Source organism: Coturnix japonica, chromosome 4 (genome assembly GCF_001577835.2).
Source record: "Coturnix japonica isolate 7356 chromosome 4, Coturnix japonica 2.1, whole genome shotgun sequence".
NCBI lineage: Eukaryota > Metazoa > Chordata > Aves > Galliformes > Phasianidae > Coturnix > Coturnix japonica.
Window position 1 is genome coordinate 5,113,850 of NC_029519.1, and position 12,231 is coordinate 5,126,080.

Genomic DNA, 12,231 nt, shown 5'->3' on the forward strand with positions numbered 1-12,231 from the left:
CTCAGAGAAGTGAACTATATCCTCAGCTCATTACTGCAGCCCTTAAGAGGAAGAGGAGAGAGAAAGAAAAGATCCTATTCAGTCTCACTGTTTCCAAACAATACAAAGAGGAAGAGGAGTCCTGTGTTTGTAGTGAGTTTATATAAGAAATAAGCAATAAATGAGGAAATCCTTGTGACCCGTGGTGTGCCCCGAGCCCTAATGTTTTTGGTGCTTGACTGTCCGTGTACAGAGATGTGGAGTGAAATGAAAGCAGCTTTTAAAGTGTCTATTCTTCTCTTTTGCTGTGAAATTCCTGCCTCTTTTTGTCAAGTGTGATCTTTGTTGGTGTTTTCTTTGTGCCTGGAGTAATTTCTGTGCTGAGAGTGCTGTGCCTCTTCCCAGCACCGCCGCTCATTGTTCGCCCTACAACAGCTCTGCTCGGGGCTTTGCATTTCGGGTTCCCATGCAGCTGGGGCACAAAATGCCCTGAGCTGCCTCTGGGATGAGAGCTGTAAGCCACTGCACCTCCTTGGAGGCTCTTTGTGGAGTCAAGTAGAGTCTTGCATCTCACCGAGGCAGCCTCTGCAACCAGAGGTTTGGAGGCCATGCTCCAGGTCAGGCTGGAGGGGTGAGAGGAGGCTGTGGGCTGCAGTGATACAGCCCTTCTTTGCTGCAGACAGCAAGGCTGCCTCGCGGGGCAGAGCTGAGCGCTCCTCCAGCTTCTGTGGTTTCCTTCAATGGCTGCGGAGTGGATGTTAACGGGCATTAATAACGAGTGTTATTAATTGTCTCAACCTGCTTGAAGCTCCTGGAAAGTGCACGTTTGGGGCCCGGTGAGATGTAAGCTGACCTTAATTGTCCTTGCACTCCGCAGGTGGCTGAGCAATATGCACCTAAATCCTGGCATGTGAGCTGACATCTCTGTGTCATTGCTTGTCCACCAGGACATCTGAGATTGCACGCTGTGAGAAATTAAGTGTGTGTTGTATGGCTGCACAAGATCTGGGCTTGCACACTGCATTTTATAACTTTTTTCTGCTTCTCATCTGTAAGCTTCACAATCAGTGCAACAGATGGGGACAGCTTGGATGTTGCAGATATAGTTTGATATATATGGGCTCAAGCCAATACCCTGTTGAAGCTAAGGGGATGTCTTCCAGTTGATGGATCACGGTAAATGAATTAACGCAGGCTCTGGGTTCATCATAAATACTCACCCCATCCAACGAGTGACGGCGTCAGAGCTGTGGCTGGAATACAACACCTTATGAAACAGGTGGTAGCCCGAGGTTGCACAGTGCTGTTAAATTCCTGATGCAATGCTTGCTCTTGCTGGGAGTTTTCCTGGCTCAGGTCAGCAGGGAAGCACCTATGGGAGGACAAGGAAGGGTTGGAGCTGGGAATTGTGGCTGCTGCACTTTGCTGGATCAGCTCCTTGCTAGAGCTCCCTGGGGTTGAGGAGCAGACCTCCCAGTATCTCAGCTTGACCTGGAGATGGGCTCTGCCTCTCGGACATCCTCAAGCCACTCTGTGCCATCAGACATGGGACGTTTCCTTCTTCCTGTAGTCGTGTGTGTGCCTTAGTGTCTTGGCTTTGCTCCAAGGCATTACAGTCTGGGTAGCTACATGATTTATTCCTTTTGTCCTTCTGTTAAAGGATGTCTCTTGGGTGCTTTGAGAAGCAAAACCAAGCTCTCACACAGCTCAGCAGTGTCACTGCGAGCTGGGAGGTCAGGCAGAGAAACACGTCACCCGGCTGGGGACACTGGTGGCTGCAGCTGGCCGGTGGTGCCCTTGCCACCCAATTGGCTCCCAATGGCGTCAGCACCTTTGCAGTTCTGTGCCCACAGTGATGCTGGGCTGTGACATTGGGATCTCTCTGTCCAGAAGCAGAAAATGTGGATTGAGAACCCCCCTCCTTTTCCCCCTCTCCATCACACTCTTTAGAAAAGGCTGCTTTAAACTTCTTCCCCAGCTTGTCCTGCCGAGGCAGAGCTCGGAGAGTTGCATCTGCCTGTCATGTCACGTTAGTGTTTGTTGTGAGCCACGCCATGACATCCCAAGCAGACTGGCGTACCATGGAAATAACGTTGCTCTATGTGAAAATGGAAAAGTTGTCGCTTTCCAGAAAACAGGCTGCAGAACATCAGCTGCAAATGGGAATGAAAAAAAAAATCCTTGTCTGAGTGGATGAACGGATAGCTTTTAAAAGGCAGACCCAGCTTCCACCGATGTCAATGGAAAGCCTTACACAAACGTTAATGGCTATGGAGTCATGCCCTAAAGCATTATATTTTTTGGGATGATGTCAAATCGTAGCATCTCAAACGACGCTTTTGTGTTACTATAATAAGGTCTTTTTTGATTCAGCTACTTAGGTTAGCTCTTTAGTGAAGTCACTTCACCTCTCTCTGCCCCTGAAAAATAGCTCTCATGAAACCTGTGCAACTTTATCAAGTGCTTTGAGATCTACCGGTGGTGTTAGACCATCAGGGGTGTATTGTTATCTCTCTCACCACAGAAGGACTTGAAGGAGGAAAACTGTTTGTGATTCTTTGGGCAGATCTGCAGAGGGCAGGAAAAAAATAAAAATAAATAAATAAATGAAAAGAGTAATTTGTCCCCTATTAAAACACCGTGAAATACTCTGACTCTGGAAGAATTTCCCCCGTGCTTTTAGAAACCCCTTGAGTTCAAAGCATCCACCCCCTGATGTTCCAGCCTAAGCTGTATCTTGTAATCTCCTCTGTACCCATTGGGAAATTTCCCCATGGCTTTGTGTACACAAGAGAGACTCTTCTAAGGAAATTTTATTAAAAAAGACATTTTTTTTTTAAAGTGGGATTTAAATAGTAAGCTGCATTCTCCCTGCCAGCAGTTCTCTCCCTTCATGTATTGTGCATCCTATTCACGAGCAAATACCTGTCTCTTATTGGGCACATATGAATCTGTGATAATAAAGGTAAGTATATAGCTGAAGCAGTTGGGGATGATGCTGGGCCCACTATCTGTGTGACATTTCTGGAATCGTCACCTGGGGCAGCCACCTCTGCTTACAACATCCCTGAAGCCCTGAGAGTGGAGATGGATGACTTGGTGCCCATCAGGAAGCTTATGTCTGTGGTGGTTATTGCAGGTGCTCCGTATGGGCTGTACTCTGAAACACATTCAAGTACCTTCCTGAGCTGCCATCAGAATCTTATCGCGGAGGTGGCAACAGCCAGATGAATATTATGGATTCTTCTTGTGTTGTTCCAATAAATACTGTCTACAGGGTACACTGCAACAAATGATACAAGTCCCAAATAAGGTACTTTCAGAAACAGTACACAACATGATAATCTCATTATTTACTACTCCTACACAGTATAAGAGCAGCATCAGATCAGCCTTAGGTGTTGCTGCAATAGAAATAATTAATAAAAATCAATCTGCCACCTATAATGTCTTTAAAAAGCAATAGAGAGCACGCACACAAGCTCCTTCAAACAGCTCTGCCCCCCAGGACTGGAGCTGGGGGTAACATCTTCTGCAACTTATCACTTGGAAAAAGAAAGAAATGTTTTGCATTCAATCCATTTTGATCGCTGTGAATATTTTATAGTAGTTTGCTGGCAGAAAACGGTGAATTTTTAAGGGCTTATTTGTAAAACATGCATTTTGAGCTTTTAGGAAGAGCTGTACAGCAGGTGTGATTTCTGAGGGTTATAGGTAGCCGAGCAAGGCGCAGTGTTGGGGCTGGGCCAGCTCGCCTCCTGCTGCAGAACTTCAATATTGGATGTCCACAGGCATATTCATACAGCAGCCTCCAAACCACCGCTTGTAACTTAGGTGAATGACTACATTCTGCCTTTCAAATCCAGCTGTATGGGAAACTACTGATCACAGCCTGAACTTCTGATTGACCACCTGAGGCAAGCAATGAGTCAGCTGCAGGAGCACAGGTGAAGGTAATTCAGCTGTGCTCCGGGAAAGGATGGAGCTTGACTCCACCTCTCCTAGATCCTATTTAAGGGCTGACCACCACTAAGGCAGCATTTCTTTCTGGAGACTGCTCCTGTGCAGAGTTTCTACAGTGAGTTCTAGCACTGGTGATCATCTTGACTGTGAGCCTCAACATCGGTGAGTCTTTCTTGTGTGATCTCTGGCTATCCATCTACTTTACCTTTGTATGATTGCAACTGTACACCTTTGTATGATTACAACTGTATGCCAGTGAACCATGCTTTGATTCCAAATTGTCAACTTGCTTTTATCACCTTGCTTTTATTGCATATGGAGGGATCTACTGAATGAAGCACATAAGTGAGATGGGGGAGGGTTTTCAGGAAAAGCTTTGTGGGAGAGTTTCTTAATGTGTCTTCTCACAGGCTACAGCTCTTCCAGCCATGAGCAAGCATGGGATAACGTTGTGGGATGCAGCATGATGTTTGTTCTGTAGTAAGTGTCTGAAGACCATTACCTGCAGGTTTGGGCAGGAGTTTTGGCAGCAGTGTTTCCAACACTGACTTCCCCATTCTACAAAGGTTTTGGGGTTGCTGGCTGTGCCCCAGCAGTGAGCAGCAGGCTCTGGTCCTGCAGTGTACCTGAGGCTGGCACCACTAAACACCATTCACAGGCAGGGACAGCAGCAGGAGCTGTGTATTCATAATGAAAAATCCTTCCACGAGCAAAGCAGTGTGAGGAGATACAAGGGAGTCTGCCCAGCTGGGAGTAATTTGCAGATGGTTCTGGTTCATTTGTTGACTGCTTTTTCTCTGTCTTCATCAACCACCACTTCCTTTGGTTTAGAGGCACAATTGGAGTACATTCCTTGCCTTAAAAACCTGTGAAGTCCCATTGACTTCAATGGGGCGACTAATGTGCTTGATTAAAGGTAAGTACCTGCTTCAGTGCTCTGCTAAATCTGAGGTCTGGGAATAGAAATAAATAGAAGGAATCTGTCTGTGGAGGGGGGAAATTCTGGGGAAATATTTACTCCAGAAGCAGCAGATGCAGTCCAAGGGAAATGTCCTACCTATATCCTGGTGTCTGCAGTAATCTTCCTTTGGGAAGTCATCTGTGCTGAGCATGTGGCTCCAGACTGAGCCTGGACCAGTTGCTCTGGTGGTTACAGGAGAAAATTTATTTCACTGCTGTGGCCTGGCATGTAAATGTAAGAAAACTACAAAAGTGAGTAACTGCCCTCTTGGGAGGAGGTGAAGAAGGCACTCTCCACTCTTTTAATCTTATATTAGAATTAATTTAAAGCCAGGAAAAAGGAATGCTGCAGAAAAGCTACATCCCCTACTTGCTGGCTGACCTTGGTCCAGCCCCATTGCTTGGCACCCTGCCTGTCCTTCACACCTCAGTTTCCCCATCTGCAAGGTGGGGATGATGCTACAGGTCTCACTATCAGAGTGCTACACAGTCTGTTGACAGCACATCCCTATTTGTAGTGGTAAGTGCGGTAAAGTGACCCTACTCACAGCCTGATCAGGGTGGCAGAGGGAAAACCTTCAGTCCCTGGGTGCTCTGCTTGAAGTGACTTCTCTCCCCCTGGAAGCAACTCAGGAATCTGGGCTGGTGCACAGACCCCTGGTGGGGACACCAGGTGGGAGCCAGGTCAGCAAGAGTGGGGCTCTTTGAGAGCTCTAAGTATCAGTGAGGACCAGAACAGGACTAATGGGCCACTAGCCTCTGGGGACTAATGGGCTGGCTAATAAGGACATGGATTTTGACATCATGGAGCAAATAAGAATTGGCAGGCATTAACCTCAGACATGTCTGCTACCTAGAGAAATCCAAGCCCCTCTCTCACTCTTCGTTCTGTTTAGCATATTAATGTTTAATTCCATTAGCATCAGCAGCCGTGGCTGCTGTTCAGCCAAGGAGCTGCTGGGGTGAGCCTCAGGAGGTGCCACTCTTGGAAGGGGACCCTGCAGCTGGCTTAGGGCCAGGGAGCCCTGCCCTGGCTCATCTGCCAGCAGCAGTCCCTGAGCCATGGCTGCAGCTCACAGCATCTGCCTCCTGATCTCATTCCCCTGTTAATTCAGCATCAACCGCTGCTGCCCGCTCCACAGGCTGTCTCCTTCCCAAAGCACTGCCCGTGTACTTCATTGCTGCTCAGTGTGGGGAGTTTTCCCCATCTCCTCTGCTTTCACCCCTTTTCCCTTTCATTTTTAGGGAGCAAATCCTTGTTGCCCTACAACACACCTTCAGGGAGAAGCAAGGTGGCAGGGTCTGCTTCCAGTTCGGAAACAGGGTAGGGAAGGAGCTCCTCACAAAGACATGAGCCATGTTGATTCATCTTCCTCAGTCTCCTTGCTAAGTGGCAGTGGCAGCAGCAGCATGGTGTGCAGTGGTGCATTTCCCCACGTTCGACCCAGCAGCCCTGTACCTCTGGAGAGGGCTGATCACAGAAGGATAGCAAAGAAGCAGCCCTGATGTCTGGTGTGATTTCTTACAGAGAGAAACCGAATCAGTGTGGTGGTGTTCTGTTTTTCTCTCCTTTCACCCCTTAATGCTTCCCCTTAAACGAGATATTAAAAATAGGAATATTAATTTGGCAGATGGTGCAATTGGGCTTTTGGCAGGAGCCTGCACATTGTGCTGCAGAGTTACAGGCCTCTGTCTCCATGCTGGAGCACTGAGCAGCGCTCTGGCCCCTCTCCAGCCTCTTTCTTCCTCCAGCTCTGGGTGCTGGGAGAGCCCTCTGGGGCAGAGGGAGTTCCTGCAGCTCCTTCCTCCAGCTGCAACCAGGGAGCTTTGATTTCTGTCAGTTCTGAACCACCACCAAAGGGTGGAGAACTCCCATCTGCTTTCATTGTAGCCAAGGTGTGATTGCAGGGGGAGCTGTAAACACAGCAATGTTTCTATAGCAAGGTGGCTGAGTCTCAGTTCTGAGTTTATTTGGGGGAGATCCCGAGTGCCTGGTACTTCCTGCAGCATAGGATGCACTGCTCCTCTACAGGGAGAGGGTCTGCATGGGGTGGGCATGAGGGAGTTTGTTTCTGATGTAGCAGGTACTGCGTTTCCAATGGGAGTGATTTTACAGACTTCTCTGGGTGCTCTTTTTTGTTGGTTTTCTTTTGTCTCTTTGTTGCTGATGGTGTGGTTGATCACAGCTCGCAAGCAAGAGGAAGGTTCTGGTCTCTTTTTTTTTTTTCTTTTCATTGCCTGCATTTTCAGTGACACCACAGAGTCAAATTTCCCTGAAGTTTTCTCTGCTGGAGCTTCAGCCCAATGCTGCAATTTCACCAAGGGCAAAATGAGCCCTCATTAATCCCTGTATATCTGTTGCATCCCTTTTGTCTACCTGTAGCCTCCTGTTGTTTAGCACCTCTCTCCAGCAGCACGATTCTCTAGCCAGCACCGAGTCCCCTCTGACCAACCTCATTTCTCGGGCTGTAGCTCCTCCAGCCTCAGCAGGCCCCTGGGAATGAGACTGAATAAAAGCAGCATCAGGTCTCAACACTTGTGCTTCATTTTTCACATGTACACAAAGATTTTGTTTTTTCAAATCTTTTTGGCATTTTTTTTTTGTTGTTGTTCTTTGAACTCCCTCCAGCTTGTCTGTCTTGGTTACAATGCGATGCCCAGATCTGGGCACGCTGCTCCAAACAGCAGCCTGATGAGCGCTGTGAAGAGTGGAATAATTACCTTGCTGGGCTGCAGCAGCCTGATGGTATTGACTTCTGTTCAATCGATCATCCCCCCAGACCACTCTGTTGCATAGCTGTTTGGCCAGATATCTCCATACAGCCTCTGTCCTTTTGTTTATTCCTTCCTATGTGTTAATCTTCTGCATTTGTCCTGCTGAATCTCCTTGTATTGATTGCAGGCCACTTCTTTAATTTATCAAGCTCGTATTGTATTTTATTCCTGTCCTGTGTATTATTTGCCACCCTCCCATCTTGGTGAAATGTTCAGATTTGATTAGCATACTCCTGGTCCGGTCTCCGAGTTGTTAATAAAACTATTGAATTGTATTGACCTTGCAGGGCACTCAGTAGGACCCCACTTAACATTTCTATCCACAGGGCTCTGAATTGTTGAGGTATGCACGCATCTATTTTTAATCAGCTGCGCATCTTTGTTCTTATATTTCATCTTATTTACGCGATGTAAAGAGCCACATGATGTTTTGATTAATAGAAATGATGATCTGTGTAGCTGCAGCCATCTGCCTGAGGATCTGCCCGGTGATAGATATAGTATCTGACACGATGGTCTCTGAGCCCTTGTCTGTAGATGAGCTGCCAATAGCAGTGGGAAGAACAAGAAAGAAACCCCACCCAAAAACTGAACTTAAAACATTGTATCAGACAAAAAAAAAGCCCTCCAAGGCCTGGATCCTGTAATGAGTCCTCTCCTTCCCCAGAGTTTTCCCACCCGTCGCCCTGGGCTGGCTGGGGGCTCTGACTTAGAGTAATTGTGGTTGTGTGCAACAGCTCTCTGGTCCTGCCCTGGGGAGGTGTATCAGCACATGACTTACACAGAGTCCTGCTGACTCAGATCAATCACCAACATGAAGCTGGGGAGATAACAAAGGGCTTTCTTTTGCATTAAAACAAAATCGAGGAACACCTCTTGCTTTGCCTGGCCTTGCCTGTGGTATCCTATCCTATGCATGTAAGTGCAGCTTGCAGGGTCTGTGCTAAGCCTGCCTTGGGTCATCAGCCTGGTTCCTGGAGCCAGGGGATAACCTGAAGTGTGAGGCCCCCACCTGGGTGGGTGGCAGCTTCTCACCCCTCCTCTGGCTGTTCCAGCACCTCTGTAGTCTTGCTTTTCAAGCAGACACTCTGCCCCTCAAAAAAAGCTTATATTTAACAGCTTTTCCTCACCCTGTCAGTGAGAGAATTTGCTTTTAAGAAAAAGGAGAGGTGATGGAGAAAAAATATCTCACTAATTCGTTTGCATGCTTCTGGCGGCCAGACCCAGGCTGTGTGTTTCACACTACTGCTGTTTGCCAGCACTGAGATCTGCTATGTTCTCGATGGTGAGAGAAGCCCCTAGGGCCGGTGCTCAGTGGGAGGGACCCCTTGCCTTGGTCCCAACCAACACGTGCATTCCTAGCTAGCAAATGTCAGCCAGTCCCTCGGCTGCTGATGGAAAGCCTCAACATAAGGGAAAATCAAGCTTTAATAAAAATGAACCCCATTGATCTGAGGGTGTTCTAGAAATGCTGGGGGTAAATGTCTTTGGCAAGCTTTGTCTGACATTCAGCATCATCTTTTTAATTTATCGGTGGGTGCCCCTGCTGCTGTGTTACGTGCCTTTTCATTTTATCAGCTGTTGAAAGCAAATGGCAGCTCATCTGTGATCACCACAGTTCCCCATTGCCCTCCCTCAGCCCTGTGTGGGGCCTCTTGTGCCACACTGGTCCGTGTCCCCATGGCTGAGCGTGGCTGCACCAGTTCTCTGTGTTCCTTCTTCTGCCTATGACAGCTCCTTTTCCTGCTAACTGTTATTGAATTATACAAGCCTCTTAATTGTCTCAGTTTCCTGAAACACTAAATCAAAGCAACTCTTTAGTTTATTAGTCTCCTTGCTGTCTGTCAGACCTGACACTGTGACTGAGCCTTTGTCAGGTGATGCTCTTCCTCTGCTCCCTGCAAGCAGCTCTGGAGGAGTTCACCCTCTTGTGATGCTTTTATGCCCCAGAATTGCTTTTGGGAACCCTGTGGTCCCCAGTGAGAATGGTTTCCAGTTGCATGAGGAGCTGGCAGGGATGGTCTGTCCCACGCATGCTGGTCTGTCCTGTGTTGATGGTGAATGATGGTGCTTCCAAAAGTTCTTGGCCTCGAGCTGCACACCTGGCTTAGCCAAAGCATCTAGTCCACTGGGCAGAAGCACCTCATCCTACCACCTCCAGACACAGTTCCTCCTGGCCTGCGCCGGTACTGGCATCTCCCGCGTGTCCCCTTCCTCCTGCTACGCACTTGTCTCATCTGCTTGGCATCTCTGTGGACGTGCATGTGGCCTCCTGTCCTCTCCTCTCTGTGTCACAGAGCCTGGTCCTGCAGTGACAGGTGCTGATGCCCGTGCAGGGGTGGCCTTGTCCCTGGGAGCAGTGGCTGCATGGGTTGGCTCTGTGCTTTCCCCACAGACAAGTGGTCAGCAGGACTCCTGGCCTGGTGGAGATGGCTGAGTGCCCGAATGAGTTGGCTGTGCCAGCCTGGCTCCTTCAGGGCTGTCAGACTTCAGTAAAGCAACAGTTTCTACCCACAAAATAACAAAGGGAATAAAAGCCAAAGAGATAGAGCTCCATTAAGAGCTAAATGCTATTAATGAGCCAAACGCTGTTATTTTTACATCGTGTAAAAGCTGTCTCTCCATTGTCTGATTTTAGTTTTCTGGGATTCCCTACAGAGTACAACATAGATCTCAGCTTTTTCATGAGGGTTGCCCTAGATCTGCCAGCATTAGTCCTGACTGACAGTGGGAGCAGAGGCATTAAGGTAAGAGACACAGCTCCCACTTAACTCTGCCTTGCTGTCAGTGGTCTCTGTCCCACATGACGGCTGATCTCTGCAGGCACACACCTCTGGAAGAGGGTCTCCTCCCTTGCCGGCTACCAGCATCAGCCCATGCCACCTCCTTTCTTTCCCGCTCAGGCATTTGGCACCATCCATGTGCTTGTCAGCTGCAGAGCTGTGGGGCTCTCAATATGAAACTTGCTCTATGGGATAATTCTCTATGCTGTGACAAGAGCCTAGCTGTGGTGACAGTTATGCAGGTGTGAACTTATCTCCTCTCTCCCACATTAATAGATCATCCATCTACAACATGAAGCCAAAATCCATAAGCTTCCCCTTTGCCTATCCCATTTGGCCAGCCCCATGTGCAATGAGTGCTGTGCTGGTGTTCCCCTGGGAAGCTGTGGGATCTGATTTGTGCAGGAATACAGCTGCATTTGAGGGGAAGTGGCAGAATCTGGCCCGCAGAGGCTGACATATGGTGAGGCAATATATGTTTCCTAGCATGTGGACCCAAAAATTATTCCTACAAGGTGCAGAGTCACATTGATTGTATTACTGGATTATCAAATGATTAAAGCCATTAACAATCCACTCTTGAGCAATCAACATAACAATGTTTAGTTGCCTTGCAGTAACAATTAAAAGATGAAGCAATTTGCAGTAATTAGGTAGTATCTGGAAAAAGTAGTCCTCATTAAGAGAAGTTAAAAGGACTTTTTAGTGTGGTTGAGATGAACCTAGCAGGCCAATTTCTTCCCTCCTTTCCCTCTCTCCACCCCCCCTGAATTTAAAGAAAACAATCTGTTCTTGTTTAGCCTTACATTTGGGAAGAGATCAAAGGGGATGTAACACAGGGTTGGCTTGCTGTGCAGGCAGGGGGCATCTTAGGACCGCAGTGCCGGGGCCGGGAGCTGCTTTTTGTGGGGTGGGCTGTCCCAAACCATTGGGCTGTTTGGTGCCCGGTGGGATTTCAGACATAGCACCAAAGTCCCAGCAGCATTTCCAACAGCACGTTTTCTCAGCAGTGAGCATTCATTCAGGCACGTTCGAGCTACCGACGGTTAGAGGCAGTAGCTCACCTCCTGCAGTGATCTCTGTGCTGGTGACCGCTGGTATTTGCTTTAAAGAAAAGCTTATCTATGCACATATATTATTAATGGGCATTGCTGTGTGTGGATGCCTCAGAAGATGCTCCGTTTCCTCATGCAGAAAAAAAGTAGATGTGTCCCTGTTCTGAGTCCAGCCTCCAGCCATGTACTCTGACATATACAAGGTAGATATTCCTTTGAGTTTAGTGCTGTCAGAGGAAAAAGGATGTGGGATGTGCTTTTTAGCACAAGGTCTGTAAGAAGCCCAGGTGCAAAAGTCTCAGTCTCTCTAACAGAGTAAAAACTAATCCAGTGCCTGTTACTCACCTCCACATGCTGAGTACCTTCCAGTGAAAGGCTTGTGAGATCCATAGCTCATGCAGAGATAGGTATGTTACTTCACTGAAAAATAATCTCCTTGGTGACAGTCCAATTGTTCTGTCTGGATGACTGTGCTCCAGAATGCCAACAGATATTCCACCTGAAGGTACGAGTGGAGACGTTTAAGTCGATAAGTAATTACAGCAATTGGGATCTTGCTAGTACCCTGAGATTCCCTCTTCTATGCTCACAGAAGGTGCAGGGCTGGGATTTCTTCTGGCCTGCAGCAGGCAGGGCTTTGGTTTTCTGCACCATCCAAATGGCAGCCAGTCTGTGGCCTCCAAACCGTACTGGGACACTTGTGTCCCTGGAGAAAT

At 48.0% G+C, this 12,231-nt stretch overlaps 1 long non-coding RNA gene across 1 annotated transcript; it reads right to left on the minus strand.

The window, feature by feature from the left end:
• Positions 1-11,039: 11,039 nt before the first annotated feature.
• LOC107312668 lies at positions 11,040-11,953 on the minus strand. Its single transcript, XR_001554543.1, has 2 exons — positions 11,861-11,953; positions 11,040-11,742 (listed from the first exon to the last, which is right to left on the minus strand). It is a non-coding gene; the product is annotated as an uncharacterized LOC107312668 (long non-coding RNA).
• Positions 11,954-12,231: the final 278 nt, after the last annotated feature.